The sequence below is a fragment of the Battus philenor genome, unplaced genomic scaffold, assembly GCF_028537555.1.
Source record: "Battus philenor isolate CCGP_79_NKW_IND1 unplaced genomic scaffold, ilBatPhil1.0.hap1 SCAF_8, whole genome shotgun sequence".
Classification (NCBI taxonomy): domain Eukaryota; kingdom Metazoa; phylum Arthropoda; class Insecta; order Lepidoptera; family Papilionidae; genus Battus; species Battus philenor.
The window spans coordinates 1,869,221-1,883,756 of NW_027181748.1; the positions used below are offsets into that span (position 1 = coordinate 1,869,221).

Below are 14,536 nucleotides of genomic sequence, written 5' to 3' on the forward strand. Positions count from 1 at the left end.
TAAAATAAATCTTAATATTAGATATTAAGCATATTTTAAAATCTTTGTCAAAGTCTTTTATACCAGAAATATATATTCCAGAGCCCGTTTATGCGATGGATATAAAATATATTATCGCTATTTGAATTTTCTATCTCCTCTGCTTCGATATTCCTGTGTCTAAATGAAGTACGTTTTATATGCGTCGCGTTAGTGGAAGATTTACACCCTTTGTGCCCGCACCGGAGCTATTTACACTTGCATACAACGTGAAATGCATTTTGCTTTACCATAAAACATATTTTAATAAATTTTATATAGTTTTAATGAGTTTCTGTTCAGTTTCACACTTCCTATTTATGCAGAGATAAACAGGATGTCTCGTTATGGGGATGAGAGCTAGGTTGAATTAATCATTTTCTGACTATTAATATATTTTTTATTTCTCTTCATTCTACACCATTTATATATATATATATATATGGTGTAATGCTCTACAATATACTATTTTAGAGATTAAGAAAGTGCTTTTTTACCATCTTTTTCGTCCCACCGATTTAGTGCCTATATGAATGGATAGAAGAACAATCTCCTCATTAGTAAACCAAAAGGGAAACCGCCAGACATTCTTGGATTATTGCCTAAAGGTGACAGTTATAAAAAGTAACAAAACAAAATAGTAGAGGAAATAATCTTTGATAATACTGATAAAAATGGAGAAGTATGTGATATACACAAATAGATATAGATATAATTAGAAAATCATAAAACAAAAATTTGATAACAAATTGTTAATGGGCAGAACAAATAAAATAAAAATTATAAAATAGCAATCTCCGGGAGAAATGGAAAAGGATGAGAGGCAATGTATTAAAAGTAATAAGGTATAGAAAGAGAATGTGATGGAAAAAAAAGGACTAGTGAAAGAGTAGAGACAGACAGAGAAGAGTAGAGTAAGAGAGGCCCCGAAAACGAGGCCATAAAAAAACTGCGAGGATAAACGTAGTTGAAGCAAGAACCCACAAAGTTATTGTTATAAATCTATTTCTATACATTTCATTATTATGCCTACTACATATTAACATTTCAAAACTTGTCTTAAACTGATAGCGCATATATTAACAATCACAAACCAATTATTCAGTGACATTTGTGCAAAGTAATATTTTGAGGATGCTTAAATATCAGTTGTGGTCGTTAAATTTAAAGTCCAAGCATTTGCATCTTGTATCGGCATTTTGTATTTACACTTATTCAAATTTATTTCATAATTAAGGCTTTACTACTTATACTATTTTATTTAATACGTTTTCATTTACAAAATGTATCCGTTAAATATAAAATAATGTTATTTAAACAAAACACAAGACAAAATTTGTCGTTGGATCTTCATGTAACTAAGCTCTAAGCTTCTGGGTTTAGTATCTAATTTTGTTTAAAATTTAATCATAGCCAATTTTCGGAGGATCGACACGGTATAACATCAAACGAAAGAAAACAATAAATAGGTTTTCATGAAGAATAAGAAAGTATCAAAAAGTAAAATAATTTTTACACTTTAGTTCACTAAATTAATATTTAAAATTTCCATAAAAAAAGAAATTTACAAAAAGAAATAAAATTTACATTTGCGTTAGATGATTTAATATCAAATTTTGTATCTAACGTAAATATTTTACTGTGTATAAATAATTTATTCAAATATACCAGCTCATAAATTTTACTCATAGATTTCTTACCTAAATTTACATGAATTTTAATAGTAAAATAATAATAATTTTAAAATTATAAAGATAGGTATGTATTTATAAAGGTTAAAGTTTGATGAATTATTACAAATAAACACTACGGACTAAAACAACGAAATAAATACGAATAAATTTGTAATGAATTTATACTCAGTGGAGGTAGAAGTGACTAGTATGGAACATATAGCTAAATCTGTATAACTTGCGATAGGATTATATCCCTTCAAGAATCAACACTTTACTGGAAAGTTCTTCTGAAACACCATTGGTAGGATTGTTTAAAAATTAGATAAGTCATGAAGAAGCCTTGAAAACATTTGGTTCGTCGGAGAAAGTAGCCGAAGCTATACATCGCCAAATATCGGCACAGATGGCGTGACATAGCGATGTACAAAAACTTAAAAAAGGGTCACAACTTGTCGTGAGACTTACGACGCAAAAAGGAGGAGGTTGGTGAAAGCGAAGGCTCTTTAAACCTGGTAAGCAAGTCAACAGCTCTAAATACAGTACCCAGCCTGTGTCTGCAATTCAATGAATCAAGCACCCGTGTGTAATCTAATTCTAAGTTGTGACATCGTAAGAAAAACTGTAACATATTTTCTGCTTCTTTGTATTTCATGGTCATAATTTCAGCTGTAACGTCCACTATTGGACATAGGCTTCTCCCAGGCATTTCGAGTGAGACTGATTCGATGCCTGCATCAAGCACCTTCCAACAACCTTTTCAAGGTTTTGTTTACCTTGTATGCCCAACGCTGCGCTTGTCGGCTCGGAGTCGTAACTCCAGAATGTTGAGATCCAAAGGGTTTTGTTCTGTGTGGTATGTTGCCTGCCCACTATCACTTCAACTTTCCCAATTGCTGGGCAAGATGTATGAAATCCTGAAATCTATCTTCGTGACTCTTTGAGTTTTATATAGCAAAAAACAAGGATCTTCCAACATCCTTAACAAGGTTCTATTTACCTTGTACATCCAACGCTAGACTTGTCGGCTCGGAGTTGTCACTCCAGAATATTAAGAACTCAGGGGTTGTGTTCTGTGTGGTATGTTGCCTGTTCACTATCACTTCAACTTGCCCAATTGCTGGGCAATATATATGAAATCTTGAAATATGACTTTTTGCGTTTTATATAGCAAAAATATAGATCAATATCATGCACAAAGGTTAAATACGTACAGGTCAATGTGACACACATAATGCCTTTCGATAAAGACAAGGCTGCGTAAGTTTTAAATAATCATTACAATATATGTTTAATTATGTAAACAACTCTATTTATAAATACACGAACGTATTAAAATGCCATAGCTGTGAATCGCAAGTGCACCTGGCATTTAATTCTCTGCAAATAATTTATACAAAGGTACGTGATTTTCCCGCCATAACGTTGTGTTGGACATTTTATTTTTCTTTACCGCTTTCAATTAATAATGAAATGAAAATAAAATTATTCACCTTTTCACACAGTACGTGTAATTTAGTTAATAATTATACTAATAGTTCACTTGCGTTAAGAAAATAATGACTTCTTTTTGTCACAATCATACCCCTTCATCAATTAGATCTCTCCTCGCAATTTATTCACGTTAAAAGTACTACAATATACAATAGAAAAGAACAAAATTCAGAACTAACTCAAAAAGGATCTAGGAAGATCCCAAGCTAGTCATGAATAAAGTAACATAGGTTTAGTAAATAAGAAACCATAATAAATAGTAAAGGTAAATAGAATTGAAAAATTGACTCAAAACTCAAAACTGTGTTAATGTAACAAACTGTGGTCTAGGAACGAAGATGAGCGAAGGAAGGTGATGCACGGGAGACGATTTGAATATGAAAAAAGATAGAGATTATGAAGAGTAGAAGGTAACTGTAATATTTAATAGAATCAGGCGTTATTTTGCGGAAGTCCATCCTAAGTAAGAAAAGGACAAATATTTAGCCACTTCGGCACATGCAGTGGTAGTCGTGCAACAAAGTGCACCGCCCGCCAGCCCGCTGATAAATGCGCATGCGGCAAACAATGCGAATTACACAACCGCCACCGTTAAATCACCGAACACGTGTTTCACCCCTCCACGGGGCATCTTCAGGAGTTATGTTACACCGTGTACCATAACTTATCATAATTTATCAGTTTAATTAGTTTATTAATAAATGTTAATTTATTGCGGTCTGTTAATTTTAAAATGTAAATTGGTCCGTTGAGTAAAAAGGTTCCATACCCCTGGTTTTTAAGAGTAATATTAAAACTTAGTCATCATTTCAGCCGCAGGAAGTCCACTGCTGGGCATAAGCCTTTCTTATAGATCTCCATTACGAAGATATATGACCTGCCCAGTGCCATTTCGAGTTGCAAATCCGCTGGGCTACATACTTTCGATCATCTTTGAATCAACTTATTCCTGGTTCAGTCTCATCTACATGGCTTAAGCAACAGTGTGTTCGTGACTTTAAACTTTACAATGTTTTTTTTTTTCAGGTAATACGAGTTATTTGTTATTGCCACCCCGGTTGGCATTAATAAATGCCAAGGCGCTTGAGGTGCATCGAATGTAACCAACTGAGGTAAATAAACACGATGCCGTGTTCATTTTATTGTTATGTCTGCAACTATTTACTGCTTCATCGATTTTCGTAATAAGAATCTTTTCCGTCGAACTACTGTATAGATCATAGACATCGCTTAAAGTACTTAAACGGTTTTATTTAGTTTGACCCGTACGAAATTTGTTTATTTGGGTCAAAATTAGAAATTGAAATTTAAGCACCTTCCCGTTGTCAGATTGATCTGAAATTTGGTACACACATTTAATTTAAATGACAATACAATATAATAAAATCAATAACATTATAAATCTAAGATGGCCGCCGATACAAAATGGCGGATTACATGTTTTTCCTTAACCCCCTCAATATGGGTATCAAATGAAAGGACTACACTAGTAAAACACGATGATTATGTCAAAATTTAAAATTCAAGATGGACGCCGTTCCAATATGGCGGACTAGGTACATATTTTTCCACAACCACCACAATATGGGTATCAAAAAACCGTTTAACTTAAAAGTTTTTTAAATGTGTTTATTTTGTGTTGATAATAAAAATATTTTTTTTATAACTAGTTCCATTACTAAACAAGGTTGATGTGCTTTATAATTATGTAATATTAGATTTGCATTTTACTAATTGTTCTTGATGACATGCATATGAATTGTTAGATAAGGTAAATTTTTGCGGAGTGTACAGCATTGGATATACTGCGTCGAGAACTTTCTGACATTGTGAGGAATGACTTCTGGTTACCAGGCTTCGTTAAGCGATGGTACAGGACCGGCATGGAGCGCTGGTATAATCTTCTGCAAAAAAGTGATGTTGCAGAAGTAGGCTGCGTAGAGAGAGGGAAAGAACATCTGAGCTCCTAGTCCGCAGTCGGAGACCTGGACGTCGGAGAGGGTTAAACTACCCTCTTCTCCAATCCCATAACATGCACTTGGGGTCGGATTCGGGGTGATCCCTCGAATGTATTTCAGTCAATCTTTTCTTAACGGAGATTATTGATGACAAAACTGTTCTTGTTCTTAAGTCTGTGAAGGAACAGCTTTAATTTGTAGCTACACAATCGCACAATTGCTAACCCACGATTTAAGTGAAGAGTGAAGAATCGTCTTCTAGAACGAACCTTGAGTAACACATAAATGCAACAAGATGTCTCGTTGAAATGTCGCCACAACAGACACTTGTACGCAGCGCCCCTATGGGATCATACTATAAGATATAATTTCTGCAAGTGTATAAATAGATATATAATCTTGTTAACACAAGCATTCCGTATGGAACAGATATGTTTCATACAATAATGTTTTATTTATATTAGCATAGATAGAGAACTAATTTAAACTTTAAGTTTGACGTACTGCGCGGGTACCACATTATCTCCGTGACGACTTCACCTTATCCCACGTGTAATTATCGTAGTCTTATACGCAGTGAAGCCTGTCAAGTGAACTGTAGGGCTTGCGGCGCGGTGCGGCATCTGGTGTGTATTTTTAGCATCCTAATGCTTGCAACTGGTACAAATAATATATAATTCCATTTCTTCCATTACGAACCGATACGTAATAATGAAACAGATTATATTTGCATCACTCCATTTGTATTTCTACTCAGGGAAGTCCCGGTTCTAAGAGATGTATCTAACGAGGTTATATTTAAAAAGCCGGTTCGAAAGCAAATGTAATAAGATATGAAAATGCAAACGTAAGAAACTATTTCATTCCTTTACTTTCGAGTAAAAATACAAAGAAAATTTTGAATTACTATAACTATATACTGTATTAAAGACCTTTTTGAAAGTGATTAAAAAAATTAGCTCGGCTGACTGGAATGGGTTCGATTCCTGAAATACAATTTTACATAAATTAACACTTTGTTTGTTAATTATATATGTCTACCACGCTCCAAAGAAGAGGGTGGGCAGTAGGATCTTCTGCATACCAAATATATATATATATATATATATATATATATGCCTGCGATGCCCAAGCGTGGCGATTATGGTATATTCCCTGTATATTTCGTTGAGGGATACCTATCCCCTGCAGTGGATGTTTATGGATTGAACGACCTGACTAATTTACCTTATCTCTTTGCTATGAATAATCTATATATGTATACTTCGAAATATTTTTTTGGATTACTGTTTGATATACAACAGCATTACGTACCGGAAATAGTAGTTACATTTTCTGGTACGTAAATAAATAATGCCTATACTTATCCAACACGGGTACAGGCGACTTACAAATGTGAATGTGGAAAACATGAATTTTCAAAATTAACGCCAAGAACATTCAACCACTGTAAAATTACATTGCAAACCGAAGTTGTTCTTTTCCAAGACTAATTTCTACAAAGTATTGAGTTTAAGTAAAATTTAAAAAATAAGTTTTATATTATAAAAACCCAGAAATAAATTCGGAGAAATCGTTAACAAGATATGGCATAGTTAAGAGAAATAGAGAGAGGAACTTGAAATTTAGTAGGAAAATTATCCTCGCTGAATGTTGGTGAGCAAACGATTTTAAGTGCAATCCACAGCCACTAGGGCCGAAAGGTTCTCTAGTAGAGACCATAAGTCGGTAGATGTAGCGTGGGTAAAACCAACACTATATGGACTGACGACATACTTGAGGTCACGGGATGTCGCTTGATCCAGCAGCGCAAGACGGGTCAATGTGAAGATCTTTGCGAGGATCTTTCTTTTTTCTTGATATGCTAGAAACTACCAAAGATTTGTTTTATAACTCCCTCCCCCCCCCCCAAATAAAAAGGTAGTGCGCGCTACTCGAAGCTGACAGGGTACTATAAATAAATTAAATGTAATTCCAATTAAAAATCTCAAAAGAAGAAATCGTGACAGACTGATTTGTTTTATAACTCCCCCTCCCCCAATAAAAAGGTGGTGCGAGCTACTCAAAGCTGACAGAGTACTATAAAAAGATTAAATGTAACACGAATTAAAATTCTCAAAAGAAGAAATAGTGACAGACAGATTTGTTTTATAACTACCCCCCCCCCCCAAATATAAAGGTAGTGCGAGCTACTCTAAGCTGACAGGGTACTATAAATAGATTAAATGTAATTCGAATTAAAAATCTCAAAAGAAGATGTAGTGACAATGTGATGAAATAACCTGTATATGTCCCTGTATCTCGTCCCTGTCACGAGGGTGTTAAGGTCTGACGGCGCTTGATTTCCCTGGGGGTGAGGCGCCAGATTGACGCCGCCACCAGATCCTGACGGGCCCAACACGTGTGATTACCTTATTATAACTTCAACTTTTGTTTCTCACGTACGTTTTACGTTAGATTACTATGAATAAATGTGAAAGGAATTATCTAAATTCAATTCAAACTTCATAGGGGATCATAATTTAATCGTAATTTACTCATTAGACTGTTACAGTATACTTCTTTTGCCGTACACGTGTAATTATAACGTGATCTAAAGTTAAGTACAAAATTAATAACTAAATAGCCTATATTGTTGCAAGCGATATTTTAAGTTACTTGGACACATCAAGCAAAACACTCCTGATAATTAAGGAAATGTCGTCAAGCCATGGTAGTGGTAGCACAGCGGTAGATGACTAAGGGAGGTAAATTCATAGAACTGTTTTATCATATTTTCTCTAAAGATCTACTAGATGGCGCTAGTCAATAAGCCTCATACGTGACGTAGTACTGATTTACCGACGTTTTGCTCACTTTAAAACCGTTCTGAGTGGGTGTAACACTGCACAAAATAGTTACATATACCAAAAATTACGTCTATGTCTTACTGGACCTTGCCAGCCTACCGTCGTCAGCATTGGCGATCGTAGGTCGTGGATTTAATTTCAGAGATATAATCGTAAATAATTCACACTTTGTGCATTATTAATGTAGGATTGCCGCTACTAGCATAAAAGTTATCTGAGGATAGACAGCAACGTGCTCTGCGTACCATAATACCGCACTACGATCCCCAGTCCACCTGCCAAACATGGCGATTTTAGTATATACCTCCATAGGTATCTTTGGGGAAGGCTTAGTCTTGTACTGGGCGTCTATGGGCAACAACGACAGGCGGTGAACAAACTGTTTTTGGACCTGTATATATCATTTTTAAGAAATCAACAAAAGAACAGGAAACGCAACTTTAAAAATCATACGAAAATCAAGAAATGGCAAGATAACGAAAATTTAAAAAAATAATGGATTTTAAATCTAAAAGTAAAACTAGAGATAAAGTGTATAATATAAAAATGTGACATACAAATCTGTGATATGTAATATATAATTGTGATCGGAGAATGAAGATGAGGGAAGAGAGGCGATGTATGGAAGAAAATTTGCAAGTGAGGAAAGATAGGATATGTGAAGGACAAAAGAAAGGCATAAAAACGACACAAATTTAAACGCCGCAAAGTGAATTTAGATTTTCTATAGCAAACCATATAAAGATGGAAGATAGGTTCCAGGGTAACGAAAATACTACTTTTTAAAAAGGAAATTAAAAAAAGTAAAAATTTAAAAAAGAAAAATAATATAACACTGCAAATAAATAAATTGGAAAAATTTTCTTTTAATCTTCTACCGTCAATTAGCAGAAAACTTTTATACTGCTTTCATTTATTATCATTTCTTCTTTTACATTTATTTCTATATGCCTTATTTTTTTCAGCTATATGACAGATACCTAAATACTTCCTTATTATTTTCCTAGATTACTTATTGCTATATGTTAATCTGTGATTTGTCTACAGACTGCCTTATTTATAATATTCATTTCCAATTTCATGATAGAAATTATTGGCCTGTGGGATTTCAATCTTCTTCTTCTTGAAGTGCCTCTCCAACTAGTGGAGGTTGGCTATCAGCTTCCTGCTCTCTTCCTTATTTTTGGTTCTGCGTAATAGCTCAGCAGCGCTGGCGATTCCGGTCCACTCTCTAATGTTACGAAGCCACGACTTCTTTCTCCTACCAACCTTCCTTTTACCAGCGACCTTTCCCATCATGATAAGTTGAAGGAGATTGTATCATTGGTGTCGAAGAACGTGTCCCAAGTAAGCGACTTTCCTTCGTTTTACTGTGAGCATTAGTGCGCATTGAATTTATAATTATAAACAAATCGATCGACGCGTACACAGAAAACTATTTGGGTTCAGAAATTCTGAAGGTTGCGCGGAATATCCTTCGGTTTTTGTGGCCTGTTACTCAACGTCGTGTCTCCTGAAATCGCAAGCGAGATGCAGGTACGGCGGCCTTGTCGAGTGAGTCGAGATTGCATTTCTTCATCGCGCCGGTCGCCCACCCGCAGCGAGGCGAACGCGTGGCGAACTCGAGCCGTGCGTTCTACATAATTCGTGTTTGCGCAACGCGGTAGGGGTGTGGTACGTTTTGTACGGAACGAATGGTAATGTTGATGTAGATCGTGCACCGAATCGCGTTCAAATTTATTACAGTTAAATATTGTAATGCACGATTCGGAAACCAGTCAATGGCCGTTATAATTCATACGTTCAATTAATTTATTTTTAAATGAATTGCTTTAATATAGTGGGTTAATTCTATGTTTATTTTAGAGAAAAGAGTCGCAAAAGCTTCTTTTTTTTTCTTCTTTTCAGACGATGGACGCCCATTGCAAGGCATAGGTATCCAGCGCCGCCCACATTCAGCGACTTATGGCAACCTTAACTATATTGTCGGTCCATCTAGTGAAGGGCGTACCAACACAGCGTCTACCGTCTGGACTCTGTGTTTGGCACTAATCGGTGTAACATAACTCCTGAAGATGCCCCGTGGAGGGGTGAAACACGTGTTGAGTAATTTGGCGGCGGCGGTTTTGAAAGCAAGAAAAGGACCAATATTTAGCCACTTCCGCACATGCAGTGGTAGTCATGCAATAAAATGGACCGCCCGCCAGCCCGCTGATAAATGCGTATGCGGCAAACAATGTGAATCACACAACCGCCACCGCCAAATCACTCAACACGTGTTTCACCCCTCCACGGGACATCTTCAGGAGTTATGTTACACCGATTAGTGCCAAACACAGAGTCTCTGTGTTTTCTGAAACGGTAAAACTATCAATTTATTTATTTTTATCTTTATAATGAATTAGTTGTCAAAATGAATCTATAATTTTGTTTTTAAAGATATAGTATTCATCTTGCACTGGTCGCTTGCCCTTAGAGAGTCAACTGGAACGCAATACACCGCACTGGTGGCTCAGTTTCCCAAACCAGCGATGCGTGCCGGCGGGCGACGTCGCGCGTCGCTATAGCGTGACGCGCGGACACAATGCCCGCGCCGGACTGTCGAAACATAGCGCGCAATGTACTCGGAACTCGTCTATTCATTCGACACGTCGCTTACGTTTTTTTAATTGCTTTTTGTGTGGACAATACTGAATCGTTTCGGCTCTGTTACGCTTTTGGACGTTTCTTGTTTTGTCTTTTATAGTTCGACTTAGTAGTCTTGATTGTAGGTTTGGATTCGATTCTCGTTGTTAACTTGGAGTTATATATAAACGTTGATTAGTTATACATGCTAATACTTCAAAAGACTTATTAACAATCATCCTGTATCGTGATTACTCTGAAACAAAAATATTTTTGTTAGAATGCAACAGATACAACTTCTGGCTGTACAATATGCGGATTGGAGCGAAAGATAGTAAAAAAAAACTAGTTTAACTCTTTTAAAGTTTATACACATATTAAAAATATTTTTTTATACAAATGGTTTTTCAAAGAAAGAAGTGTTGCTTTAGTGCTGTTTTTTTTTTTCAAAGTGTAATACAAAAGTATATGTCCGGATTGTAGTGACCATAATAAAGACCCGGAATGAGATTCCGGATAGTGATGATGCTCGTGATCAGGGTGACAGCTTCCAGCAATTCTTTCAGTTATCCTAGAATAACACGCAGGAAGTATGGCGTCGTTCACGAGACTGTATTAGTTGATATTTATTTATATGATATTTTTTTCTCGGCCTTTTGGCTACGATCAAAGTTTAGTATCTGTTCTTTTCTTTTCAACTATCCTTTGTATATACAAATAGTTTGCATTTATTAACAAGTATTTTCCAATCCGGATTACTATTTATAAATGAGATTTTACACTTTTACATATATAACCACTGTTTATATATATACTAGCTGATCCCGCAAACGTTGTTTTGCAAAAAAAAATTAAAGTTTTTAATTAACAAATGTAAGATAAGGGTTGATCGTAGAGGGGTGAAAATTTAGGTTTGTATGTATTTTTGTATGCTGTATTATAATAAAACAAAAACCAAAAAAATTGTCTTAAAAAATTAAAAATAAAATTTAGGGGTGGACCACCCTTATCACTTAGAGGTATGGAAAATAGATAGTAGCCGATTCTCAGACATACTGAATACGCATGTAAAATTTGGTAAAAATCGGTCAAGCCGTTTTGGGGGAGTTCAAGTTCGAACACCGTGACACGAGAATTTTATATATTAGATAAACAGTATTGCGTGTATACTCTTTCGTACAGGTAGCGTGTTCTTTAACCAGGAAAAGGTGGTAAACATAATTCCAGTTAGCGCAGCAGTTAACCCCGTATTAACATTACGAATGCATTATCGTAAACAGGGAACCGAGAACGGCCCGCGAAGTCATTACAAACGATTATAGACTCAGCGATGAAGTAGGAAAGTGCACGAAAGGGCAAGCGGTGATAATAGGCCATAATGTGAATAATCCCGTGCAACGATTTTGCCACAGCGATACCAAACACTTTCATGGGCTCCAAATATGTTAAGCTATAATTTTCTTATCTAAATCTTTAGCAATGTTTACTATTAAATATTAATGCATTATATATATGCAAATGAACTAGTTTCTTTTACAATTATATATTGTATTGTTCTTATTTAACGTCGGTAAAGCAGTGGTTGTTTAACCTTGACACTTCATAGATGGCGCTGTTAACAATAGTGTTATGTAATCGTCCACTGCGGTCGGTAAAGCAGTTAGTATTTGAAATGTTAAAGTGTACAAATTTGAGATGTTAAAGAGTACAATAGACTTTTAAAAGTAATCGACAATTTAAATAAAAATGTCGTTTGTCTGTTTACAGAACAATACATTATAGTTTTTTTTAAGCACATATCTATACAATCATAGATGAAAGAAATTGTCTTATATATATAATAAATGCATTCACATTCGTTGTGTAAATAACCTAAAAGTCACAAAAAATTGTTAAAGTAATAGAAAAAAAAAATTCTGAAAGGTAAAATAAAAATACATTCAAAGAGTATTTATATGGACGCTTCTTGTGCTATTTTTTGTGCATCATTTTTTTAATTAGACTGCAATTGCCGAAATTCGGCTGTCGAGATATACACAAGCCTTTCTTTATACATGAACATAGTTACTGAAAAAAACTTTACATGAGTGCGAGATAGTATCCTCAAGTGACGTAACAGATAATGAAATCTAAAATTTAATTTAAATTATTAAATAAATCTTATTATAGCGTTCAAAAAATTTACTTTGATAGAAATGCGTGAAACTTGAGTTCTAGCTGGCTCTTCTCAACAGAACAGCGTTTCGAACCCATAGTAACTTACTACATATAATATTTATTTTATATTTTGAATTTGAATTCGAACCAGTTTACGACAAGAGAGTTCGTGTATCTGCGAAGGATAGTGATTAAATATTTTAGAATATCTCATAGATTCAGGCGTTACTTTGCTGAAGTCCATCCTGAGTTAGAAAAAGACACCGAAGTGTTTGTGTGAAGACTCTGTGTTTGGCACTAATCGGTGTAACATTACTCCTAAGGATGCCCCGTGGAGGGGTGAAACGCGTGTTGAGTGAATTAACGGTGGTGGTTATGTTTCGCATTGTTTGTCGCATGCGCATTTATCAGCAGGCTGGCGGGCGGTGCACTTTACAGCATGACTACTGCTGCATAGCGGAAGTAGCTATATATTAGTCCCTTTCTCATTTTAGAATCTCCCGGTGATTTCGTAAGGTTTTCAGTTATTTGCTGAATGAAACTTTTTAATGCGTTCCCTTCTTTCTTAGGCCTTTCCCAAAGATCTTCACGACTACCCGCGATCTGAGTTATGTTGCCGTTCCACCTTGTTGTGGGTTGACCCTCGGCCTTTTTTGGACTTTTTAATTGCAAAAATTATGGTTATAGTTTAGTTTACTTCAAAAACTTTTTTGATTTTTTGGTGTCGGTTGATGTTGATGCTGTTAGTAATGCTTTTACAGATTCATCGGTACTTGAGTTCACGGAGCGGAAGGGTGAACCGTGAACTTTAAAATAAAACAGAAGCTGGACATACGCATTCCAGTTGTACAATAGCGTACGCACGTAGTAAACCGCTCTACCCGAGTAGAGCTGTGTAGTGTTGATGTTGTGTATGCGGCTTGGGACGGCAGCGTGGACCGCAGGCGAGCCAAGGATGGATCCTTTATAAATAATTGCGGTATAACTATCCACTACATAGTATTCACAAAAAATAACGTTAGATATAATATCGAATAGACTCTTCATAGATTAGATCGCGCTTGACACTTTCGTATATTTAAATAAAGAATACCATTATAGGTGAGTTGAATCTGATTCTGCTTTCAATCAAAATGAGCTCTTCTGGCCAGTGGCGTAGCTAGGAGGTGGCGAGCGTGGCAGCCGCACCAGGCACCACAAGTAGGGGGGGCACCAAAATTGAAAATAAATTTTTTGAAAAAATTTTTTTTGAATGTTGAATAATGAAATGTTAAAAGAAAAATGAAAACCATAAATTAAAGTAAATAACATAAAAATAATATCGAATTATACTATTTTTGTGCTAAAAAAGTTGTTAAATAATATGAACATTAAAAAAAATAAACGGTTACAAATTATAATATACACAGTGTTTAATCCTTTCATTTGCAAAACACATAAAGTGTTTTTTAAAAGGGCCCTAAATGACAAAATAATAAATTATGACATTATTGCAAGATTATTTAATGATAAATAGATTAAATCATCTTGCAGTCGACACTATTGATTTTGAAAATGTGATTAATGACTTTGTAGGCCAAAAAGCGAGGAATGTTCGTTTTTAAATTTTCTCAATAATTTTTATTAAGATCTAATGTTATTTCATATATATTTATTATTATTTTGAACCAAAAAAATATATATTATCTACATTCTGTTCTGAATTTTGAAATTATTTAGACTCTTTGGGGGGGGGGGGGGGGACCAAGCCCCAATCTGCCCC

General features: G+C 35.2%; 1 protein-coding gene across 1 annotated transcript in view; it reads left to right on the forward strand.

Moving 5' to 3' along the window:
- The window catches only part of LOC137931477 (terminal nucleotidyltransferase 5C), a 318,339-nt gene that overhangs the window by 165,727 nt on the left and 138,076 nt on the right, over positions 1 to 14,536 (forward strand). The window lies entirely within an intron of this gene.